The following is a 10,990-nucleotide window of genomic DNA, read 5'->3' as shown; positions in this document are numbered from 1 at the left end:
CCGACATGCCTGAAACGGATCTAGGCCACTGAAAGCCCGATTCGATATTTATCAGATCGGGCCTGGCCTGAAATATTTTTGAGTTTAGCCCGCCCAAAACCTGTCGACTTTCTTTTTTGTTAGATGAATCCGGTTAATCAGAGCAGCCAACCCATGCTTACTTTGTTGGTAGGGGGGATGCCCCTTTAATAGGCTGTGAGATGCTAATAATCAATATGGGACTAAATTATCATGTAGTTCAAGTTAAGGGTGTAACCGTTTTGGGTATACCTTACCTGGTCCAACCTGATTTTAGTGGACCCATAGGTTCTCAAATGGGGAACAAAATGGCAATGCAATGGAGCGCTTCTCACCAAGTTTGTTCAGTTCCGATCAACTCCTTTCTTCCAAAAAAATGTTTATGCGTGCATGGAACGAGAGGCTCTCATTCGAGCGCAGTGGTTGTTCGACCCCGTTTCCATAGTTGCCCGATCAGGGCAACGCTTTATTGCGAGCCAAAATCATTTTATCACGCAAGAGATCTGGTTCCGCGACGACAGAAGCAGGGATAGCAGGAGCGGGACCGGCTTAAGTTGACCCACCACCATGACCAAAGGCCGAGACAAGTGCTTCGGTGGTTGTTTCCGTTCAAGACAAAAGATCTAAGCCTCCTCCTATCGGCAGAGCGATTCCATACCTCTTCCAATAGTGTAAGTTGAGCACTTAACCATACTCTCATTTCGTACGAAAAAGCTGTCATAAAGTTTCGTTGTTCCTTTCGTCGTCGACCCCATCTATGTTTCTACGATGGCCCAAGAACACACTCATTCTTCAGCCGTAGAGACACTTTTGAATTGTGAGGTACCCTTACGCGCTCAATATATAAGAGTGTTCGGGTTCAAAATATAGACCCATAATGAAAATGAGTTGGGTCTTGGGTATTGTAAATAAAGACTCGAACCGTTTGGACAAGACCCAGATAGTTCTCCATAATCACTACAACAAAGCAGCAGATTAGCGACGACCACATTCCGTCACTAATCCATCGCTAACAGGCGTAGCGACGGATTAGCGACAACGAGGCAACGATATGCTTACGTCACGAATTTTTCGACACTAACTGGCGACGGATTTATTCCGTCGCCAGGTCCGTCGCTAATTGCGACGGACTAACGAGCGCTATATTCCATCGCCAATCCGCCGGTACTAAACGGCGACCACGGCTTGGCGACGGATTTACTTCCGTCGCTATGCCGTCGCTAGATTTATATGAATAGCGACGGATGGTTCCGTCGCAAACACAAAAAAAAATTAAAAAAAAATTATTTGAAAATTAAATACCGAGAATGGTACAATTTATATTTCCTGTAAATAAAAAACAAACCACACAAAAAATTCCATATAACAAGAATCTACAACAATTAATCGTTCCACCTTAAAATTAACAAGTTTAATTATTTACAATTCAACAATTACAATTAGGAAACATAAAAAAATAGAACTTCTTCAACACAGTTCTCTAATCATCGCCAAGATTTTGTGCGTCTTCTTGTTCATTGTCTTTATCTGTCCCTTCAGCTCCGCTCCGCTGATTATCGCTAGCAGCCTACACAAGAAAAGAACAATCAGTATTGATAAACAAAATATAATGAAATAAATTACACACTATATGTGATTCTATCATGTGCTCATATGTGTTCTAAGGCAATAAAAAAACTTTATATGTGATTCTATCATGCTCATATGTGCTCTAAGGCAGGCAAAAAGTTATATATGTGATTCTATCATGCTCATATGTGTGCTAAGGCAGTCAAAAAATTGAATATGTGATTATAGCATGTTCATATGTGTTCTAAGGCAGCTAGAAAAACTCTATATGTGATTCTATCATGCTCAGATATGCTTTAAGGCAGGCAAAAAACTATATATGTGATTCGATCATGCTCGTATGTGTGCTAAGGCAATCAAAAAATTGAATATGTGATTATAGCATGCTCATATGTGCTCTAAGGCAGGCAAAGCAAAAAAAATTATATGTGATTCTATCATAAATGATATATGTTCTAAGGCAGTAAAAATACTCTATATGTGATTTGTGCATGCTCATATGTGTTTTAAGGTAGTCAAAAAACTGAATATGTGATTATAACATGCTCATATGTGTTCTTAGGCAGTCAAAAAACTGAATATGTGATTATAACATGCTCATATGTGCTCTAAGGCAGACAAAAAAACTTTATATGTGATTATAGCATGCTCATATGTGCTCTAAGGCAATAAAAAAACTCTATATATGATTCTATCATGCTCATATGTGTGCTAAGGCAATCAAAAAACTGAATATGTGATTATAACATGCTCATATGTGTTCTTAGGCAGTCAAAAAACTGAATATGTGATTATAGCATGCTCATATGTGTTCTAAGGCAGTCAAAAAAACTTTATATGTGATTCTATCATTCTCATATGTGTTCTTAGGCAGTCAAAAAACTGAATATGTGATTATAGCATGCTCATATGTGCTCTAAGGCAGGCAAAATTTTTTATATGTGATTATAGCATGCTCATATGTGCTCTAAGGCAATAAAAAAACTCTATATGTTATTATAGCATGCTCATATGTGCTATAAGGCAGACAAAAAACTCTATATCTGATTCTATCATGCTCATATGTGCTCTAAGGCAGGCAAAAAGTTATATATGTGATTTGATTATGCTCATATGTGTTCTAAGGCAGACAGAAAACGGAATATATGATTATACCTGAGAGGGACCTGGAATCGAAGATCCCCTGTTCAGAACAAGATTGTTGATCTCATTTCGAAAAAAGGGGGGCGACGATGTCATGGAAGTAGTTATTCAGTGATTCCGTAACGATCTGACGTACATCATCACCGGAAAGAATAGTCTGCTGCTTGGAGCTTATGTCGGCGCAAGAAGTCGGTGAGCCGTAACTGGAAGAAGCAATAACTGGTGAAGTGTTCATATTACTCCCAAACCCGAACACGCGACCTTTTTTGGGTTCACCTGCTGCAGTCACCCATGCTGTAGGATCAAATGATGGATGCTGAGTAGCATCATCGCCATATCGCTCTACCATCTGTTGCTCATATGCATCCTACAAAATAATGTTTAAAGTATTCATTAATAATTAATGATAACATTATGATAACTTGCATATATATTGCAATGATTATTAATAGAATAAATACATACCGTTGTCGTTCTCGCCTTCTCTGATACGAAGACTCCCGTGGTCTTCCGTTTATGTGTTTCAACAAACACATCCTTATATGGTACACTGCCCCCTTTTTCTGCTTCCTGCGAAGTTAAATGACAAAAGATTTAGTACACAAGTTTGCAACAATACTTATAAAATTAATATTATATATTGATGAGTTACCATTTTCTTCAGGTGACTCCCAAATGTCTTAGATCCATCTGTGTGTAGATGGGCTTCGGGCATCTTCGATCGATTTTGTGCAGCCTTCGCAGAGCGATTTCTAAATGCATCTCCCGCCCACTTATCACACATTTCATCCCAGTAATCTCTCCTGATAGTAATAGGGCCATGACCCTTCCACAGTAATGAATCATCTACTACGCCATATGCTTTTTTTGCTGCAGTCTTCATAGTGTGCAACATGTCTGCAAATCGATTGACAGCCACTTTCTGCCACACCTTCCTTGCATCATTTTCTTCCACCGTAGTTGCGAAGCGATTCGAAGCCTACAAATATTTTCAGAAAGTTAGTAGACATTACTTAAATAAATTAAATATGAAACACATTAACTATGAGGAACAACTGTATACCATGAATGATGACCACAATCTGTCTAACACCTCCTTTGGGTACTCTTTCCATTGAGCAACCGGTCCTGGTAGATGTTGAAGAAGTGAATTCCTAATCTCCCGTACTACTTCTTGTGGCTCAAACCTTGTGCTGCACATGAATTGTTACACAATAAATATCAATATAAAATATTTATAAGATATACAATAATTGAAAACAAAATACATTATTCGAATGAGTCTTCTTGTGCCAGCCTGAGAAGACCCTGTTTCCTGTGTTGGCTCCTGACTTGTGTGATCAACTGGTGTAGGTGGGTCGTGTACAGGCGCAACATCATCTGTAAAAAAATACGTTAGAAATTCTCAGAATGCGCATTTGAACTAATCAAGCATCCAATTAGTTATATGATATACCTATCACAGGAGCCCGTGAAGATGAAGGCTGAGCTTGGGTACTACTGGATGAGCGACCACTATAACCTCCACAAACCATATTCTAACAAATAACATATGTCATACAATACATTCAAATAATTCACATCAAGTATTACAATACATTCAAGTCATTCACATCAAGTATTACAATAATTCAAATAATTCATATCAGGTACTGCAATGCATTCAAGTCATTCACATCAAGCATTGCAATGCATTCAAATTATTCGCATCAAGTATTACAATGCATTCAAATAATTCAAATAATTCACATCAAGTATTGCAATAATTCAAATCATTCGTTGCATAAATTATAATATATTCAAATAATTGAAATCATTCACATCAAGTATTGCAATGCATTCAAATAATTCAAATCATTCACATCAAGTATTACAATGCATTCAAATAATTCGTATCAAGTATCACAATACATTCAAATAAAATTTTTAATCATTCACATCAAGTGTTGCAATACAACTCATGCATTTGCATCAAGTATTACAATATATTCAAATAATTCAAATCATTCACATCAAGTATTGCAATGCATTAGAATCATTCGTATCAAGTATTACAATACATTCAAATAAAATTTTTAATCATTCACACCAAGTATTGCAATGCATTCAAATAATTTGTATCAAGTATTGCAATGCATTCAAATAATTTTAGAAAATGTGATGAAAATGGTAAAACCCGTTAAGAACTTCTCCTATTAGCCTAAAATGCAAATGCAAGAAAGAGAATTCAACCCTGTTAAGCTTTCCCAAACTTATACTTACACGACCCAAGCCTTCCAAACTCTCTTTCTCAACCTCTAAGCATTCCTAAAATAAAATTTAATTTCTAAAGAGTTAACTCAACCAATCATGGCTTGCCATCTCGTTTTTCAGTAAATCAGATACAACCTGTTGCATAGTAACTAAATTTGAATATCTTGACCCAACATCTTATCTATCAAGGTTCAAAATTCATTTATAACTCTATAAATAGTGGTCAATTTCCTTATTTCAGCCATCCAAACATAGAGTATGTAGGTGATGATCCTAAGTGAAATAAGTTTAGCCTAAACGCTCTTACTCTACAAAAACTGTCTCATCTAGGTCTAGAAACTAACTTTGACTAGGTTTACCCATAACTTGTCAAAAACTAGCCCTTTAGGGCCTGTTTGGAATTTCGGCGCTGGGATGGGCGTTTATGCTTTTGGTGTTCTCAAGAGAAAATCTTGGTCAAATGCCCATAGTGGTTCCATTTAGAATCTCGGCACTAGAATGGGCATTTATGCATTTGGGATGGAAAGTGAGGCCCTTTCTCCTTTGTATTTAAACCAAAGGATGGATTTGGCAGAATGGTAAAGCAGCTGCACTTCCTCAAATGCATAAACTTCATAAATGCCCATCCTAGCTATCGATCCCAAATAGGCTCTTAGAATAAGGATGCACAACCAACCAAGCTAGCTCGGGCCATAAATGAGTTGAGCTTGAACTAGCTCTGAGGCTCGAATCGAGTAAACGAGTCAAGCCGATTGGTGATGCATCATTCACAGCCATCATAGACTTTATTGGCCACTAAAGGAACTTCAAGGCAGTACCATTGCATTGGTGGCCGATAGTTATGCTCTCTTTCTCTGTGCCTGTTGAGTCCAGATTGAGCCAGGTCCAACTGGGTTTGCTGTGTTGAGTGTGAAACACTGACCCGAACATGGTTCAAGCTTGTTACATCTTTTTTTTGGAGGAGCCAAGCTTTTACATGCCAAGCCTGACTGTGTGCATCCTACTAAATACTAACTCGGGATGAGCTCGAGCCAAGCCGACCTCGAACATCAGTGGTTCAGGCTTGAACCGAGTTTGAGCCAAGCTTGTACACATACTTGCCTGAGTGAGCTGAACTTATACATGCCAAGCTCGGCTTGTGTGCATCCCTACTTTAAAGCCTTAACCTAACTTAAACTCTTCTTAACTGGAGTCTGGATATGTTGCAATAAGATTACACAAATATTTGTGCATTAAGCACCTGATCACCCTCCATCTTTGAGAAACACCAGACGATCCAACACAGGCAACATGTAATTTTAAAAAAGACTAGAGAATCGACCGCTCTTACTAACAGGTCACGTTCATGCACATAAGATACACTCACATACAATTATACACTCTTTAACTTGAAAATTATCTATAATTTAATTGATTTTTATTAATAATAGGTATATTTTTGTGTCTCTTTCTCTTTCTCTTTATGTTTTGATAATTTAATATCTACATATAGATAATAACTTCATAAACTACTATATCCATGGGATCCTCTCTCTCATTTGTGCGTGATAGGGGCATCTTTTCCTCAATAAACAAATTTAAAAGAAATTTATAAATGTCATGTATACCATAATGCATAACATGTCCTTTAAAAAAAGATATAATACTAATATATGAAATTAATATTTTAAAAATAACAAAAATTTCCAAAAAAGAAAAAGAAAATACTTGTGATAATCAATCTTATCCTCTCAATATATGTCATGGAGGTACATGGATAAAAGAATGCATGATGCAGGATCACCTCACAAGTTGAAAAGTTTTTTGAACAATAGTACAAGAGGACATGCAGTGCATTTTTAAATTTGTTAATGGGTACACTATTATTTTTTTGATATTTTAATATCTAAAACTATCTTTATGAAAATAATATTAAAATTTATCAAAATATATTAAAATAATAACGTTTGTGTATTATATCCAAATCAGTGTGTTTCACACAATGTTTGTCATGAGTATCTTACCCGCAGAACATCGATACGATACTAACCTGAACAGGCTATTTTTTAATAAATATCAAAAATACTTAAAATAAAAATTGTTAATATTATTTTTATGGTTTTAACATGTGTCACATTCTGATTGACATAAAATATTTTAAATTGTTTTTTAACCGATTCAGAAAGATTCACTTGAGAATCGGTATCGAGCAGATTCACCTGAATCGTTGGCCAAACGATACAATTTTGACAACATTGATTTCACCGGCGACATGTGGCCAAAATAGTATGTCCTTGAGTCATAGGTCTCAAGTCAGTTTGTAAAATGATCTTAATTATAAGAAGAAAAGACCCTAATTCTAATCCAAATTTCAGTAAATCTAATGCCATAACACACCACACTAGATTTACTGAACATGAAGAGCCCGACAAGAGGATAGTTGTCCCCACACTTGCGCTTTAGTGTGGTTGGTAAGGTGCATTTAATCGACGACCGAAAGTTTAGACCGGTAGATGGATCTGACAAACTATTTTAAACTTTGTAAAATTAAAAAAAAAAACTAATTCAAACGATAAAATCGCAAGATTTTATAAATTATGCAGTTTATCAGAAAATTGGCAAGTAACAACATCATAAATCTTGAATAAAATCTAGATCCATATTCCATATATATTTAACTGGATCCAAAATATGAACCAAATCTAGATCCATATTCCATACATATACTTAATTCGATAAAAAACATGGATCAAATCTAGATCCAAATTCTATATATACTTAACTTGATCCAAAGCATGGATCAAATCTAAATCCATATTCTATATCTGAGCATCCAAACCCAGCACTAGATCTGTTCAAGTTCAATTAGATCCAATAACATTATCTGGATCCAAAACTAATTCATCTGGATCTATACTCAATTAACTTAATCTATCCAGATTTGTATATGTTCAACCAGATCTAATATACTTTACTAGATCAAACTAGGTCTATGGCACCTTACCAGACCCAAGTATCTGATCTAATACTGATCAGATCCACTCTTAAACAAAGCATAAGAGCAAATGGAACAAAGTCCAATTAAACTTGATCCATAAAAAAAAAATCAATACAGACCATACCAGATCATGATATAATATGATCCAAAACATGAACATAATATTAAGTATAAGAACAATGCAATAACTTAAAGAATTTTAGGATCCAAAAGTTTTACCAGATCCAACTAGGTCTTTTACGAAAATACCTGTACTAACTGGATCAAAACCTGTTAGGATGATGCTCTCGAAGGTATTTCGCTAACCAAAAATACTTTTCTGCAAAATCAGAAAAGTTATAAATAGTTCTGGGTAAAATCAACAAATCAGAACATTAAAAACATAATATTCAGAAATCTTTGAGTTAAATAAAAACTTTAGGTGGTTTCCTGTAATTTAAAAAAAAACTTTAGGATTATTCTGAACAAACCAGAAAATATGATCATGTCTCAAAAATTAACCAGAGGACATGCCTATTTCTGAAAAATCCAGAAACAGAGCCTTTGTTCCTAAAAAATAATAAGAGCCTCAAAAAGTAATAACAAAATATTTTATGAATCCAATAAAAAAAATTGAACCGGTTCTTTAAACTAGACGGTAAAGTTGTTTTTCTTTTGGTCACCCTTTTGTAAAGGGGAAACTCTTAGGGTTTCCCTCTTTTATAAAAGGGAAAACACGAGAGACACTAAAAAGGTGCGGATGAGGCTGTCGCCTTTTGTCGGAAGATCTAGCAATCGCTCGGCCGGCTGGGGGATCTCGTCCTCGCCGTCATCGTCGCCGAAAGATCCAACAACCACCGGTCTCTTCGGATATTTTCTCCATATACGGCAGTGTCGCCGCCGTCCAGCTACCATTGACCAGCGGAGGAACTTCATCATCTTAGCCGGCCAAAGTCCTACTGCTCATCGGCAATAATGATGTCATCTTCGATGGGGTGCCCAACACTATCACCATTTGCTTTCTCGCACCGCCAAGCCGACCGATGCCGCCACCGATGAAGGTGTCATTGAAGTTCTTCTTTTTCCTCTGGAACTAGCAAAAACTTAGAGCTTCCCCGGGTTGGAGTAGATGATGAGTCCGACATCGGCGTAGAAGAGGATCACCAACTCTTTCTCTTGATTGAACTCATGGACATCGAACCTGAACCTGATCCAATCACCTGCAACTGATATTCCTGGGAACAATAGGGATGTTGCCCCCGCCGAGGATCTTGATGTCTTGGACACTCCTCTTGTCCAACTCCGTGAGCCTCCTCCCCCCCTCTTTTTGTTTTTACTAAATCAGTGTCAAAGGTCGTCGAAAAAAACTGGTAACCTTGTGACAAGGGAGTTTTACCTTAATGCAACCGTCAGCAGGGGTTGCCGGAGTTCATCGACCTCTTGATGGAAAGGGTTTTTTCCCTTCCTCTTTCTGATGCCTGTGAAGGGAGAGTATTTATAGTGGCTTTATTAAAATATAGCATCCACACTACAATTGTATATGAACCCAAGGCCTTATCTGAGAGAGGATCAATACCTTATATAGAAAAGTGTGCAAGGTCCCATGGATGCTGTTCATGATTAGCAAGACAAATGGCACTAAAAAAAATCAATGGAATTGTAGGTAGTGGTGCCAACGGGTCGGGTTTACCTGGACCTGACCCAAACCAAATCCTATAGGGTCCGGGTATGGTGACAAATAAAATGATCCTATTAAGACCTGGGTCCGGACCCGAAGGTCATGGATCCTTGTGAAATTTTATACCAGACTTGGGCCCGACCTGAGTTTTGATTAAGACTCATAATTTTTTAATGTAAAAATAATAAAAAATATTATTTTACTGGGTAGTCTGGTTCATGTAGATCTTATCGGGTCCAGGTATAGTTTCTCTTATAGTAGACCTGATTCGACCTAGGTTCCAACCCGATACCATACCCAAAAATCTGGTTCAAGTCTGGTTACACCTGGGTCCAGGCCAAACCTGACCGGTTGACACCCTTTAATTGTAGGTATCTGTGGTGAGCGTGCCATCACGGCACACTTTGAGTGTGCCTCTGCACCGGGCTGCCCTCCATCTGCTTTTGGCCCCACAAGGATCAGGTGCCATCACCACTACTATTGTATATTAACCCAAGGCCTTTTATGAGGGAGGATCAGGACCTTGGGTAGAAGAGTGTGCAAGGTACCTGGAACGTGTTAATCACCCAAAAAACTACCAAATTGTAGGTCTCCACCTAGATGGATGTCACAAGACTTTCCAATACCATTCATCATCTAGATGAACAGCATCAAGGGCTGAAAAATGGATGGTTAATATTTGTTCAAGCACCCTTTGATTGGTGGGTTTGGTGTCTTGAAGGTGAGCTTATCCGTTCTGGCCTTACCAACCGGACCTTATCCTCTTTGGCCTTATCTACCATGACAGCTAAAGCAACGTAGCTAGTTCGTTTTCTCTTGTTTCCTTCCTCGACCCCAACCATCATCACCATCTTGGAGCAATGGAAAAGTAGAGGGTCAGATCATGGTTAAAGTGAGCCTGGAGATTGAAGGAAATTCACAGAGAAGCTAAGCTTTCTGTTGTCAAGGGTTGCTCTAAATATGATGAGCAAAGCGGAGATCTTAGAAGGAGATGGAGGAGTTTGCACAGTCATACTCATTCATTTTGTCCCAGGTAATTGTTATCCTGCAAGCTCTCTCCAAGACAGTTTCCCTCCCTATGATGAGAGTCATTCATCATCATTATCACCAAACTGACGCACATGCAAACTGGGTTTACTTCTTCGGCAACAGGCTGCTGAAGTCTGAGGTAGAGGGAAAACCCTATTTCCACCCAGTGGGGTGCATGCTTCTGAGGCAAACCCGGTTCTTGTCCATTGCTCTTGATTCCTTCCATCCATCCAAAATCACATGCAATGCCTGAAAATATAGGACTGAAATTTGGGGCGGCCATTGGGTCTGTCCAGGCTAGCCCAATTCGGAGCCCAGTAAGACCCGACATGCCTGAAACGGAT

Source organism: Nuphar pumila, chromosome 11 (genome assembly GCF_984573655.1).
Source record: "Nuphar pumila chromosome 11, dmNupPumi1.hap1.1, whole genome shotgun sequence".
Classification (NCBI taxonomy): Eukaryota; Viridiplantae; Streptophyta; class Magnoliopsida; order Nymphaeales; family Nymphaeaceae; genus Nuphar; species Nuphar pumila.
Note: the sequence above shows the minus strand (reverse complement) of the source record.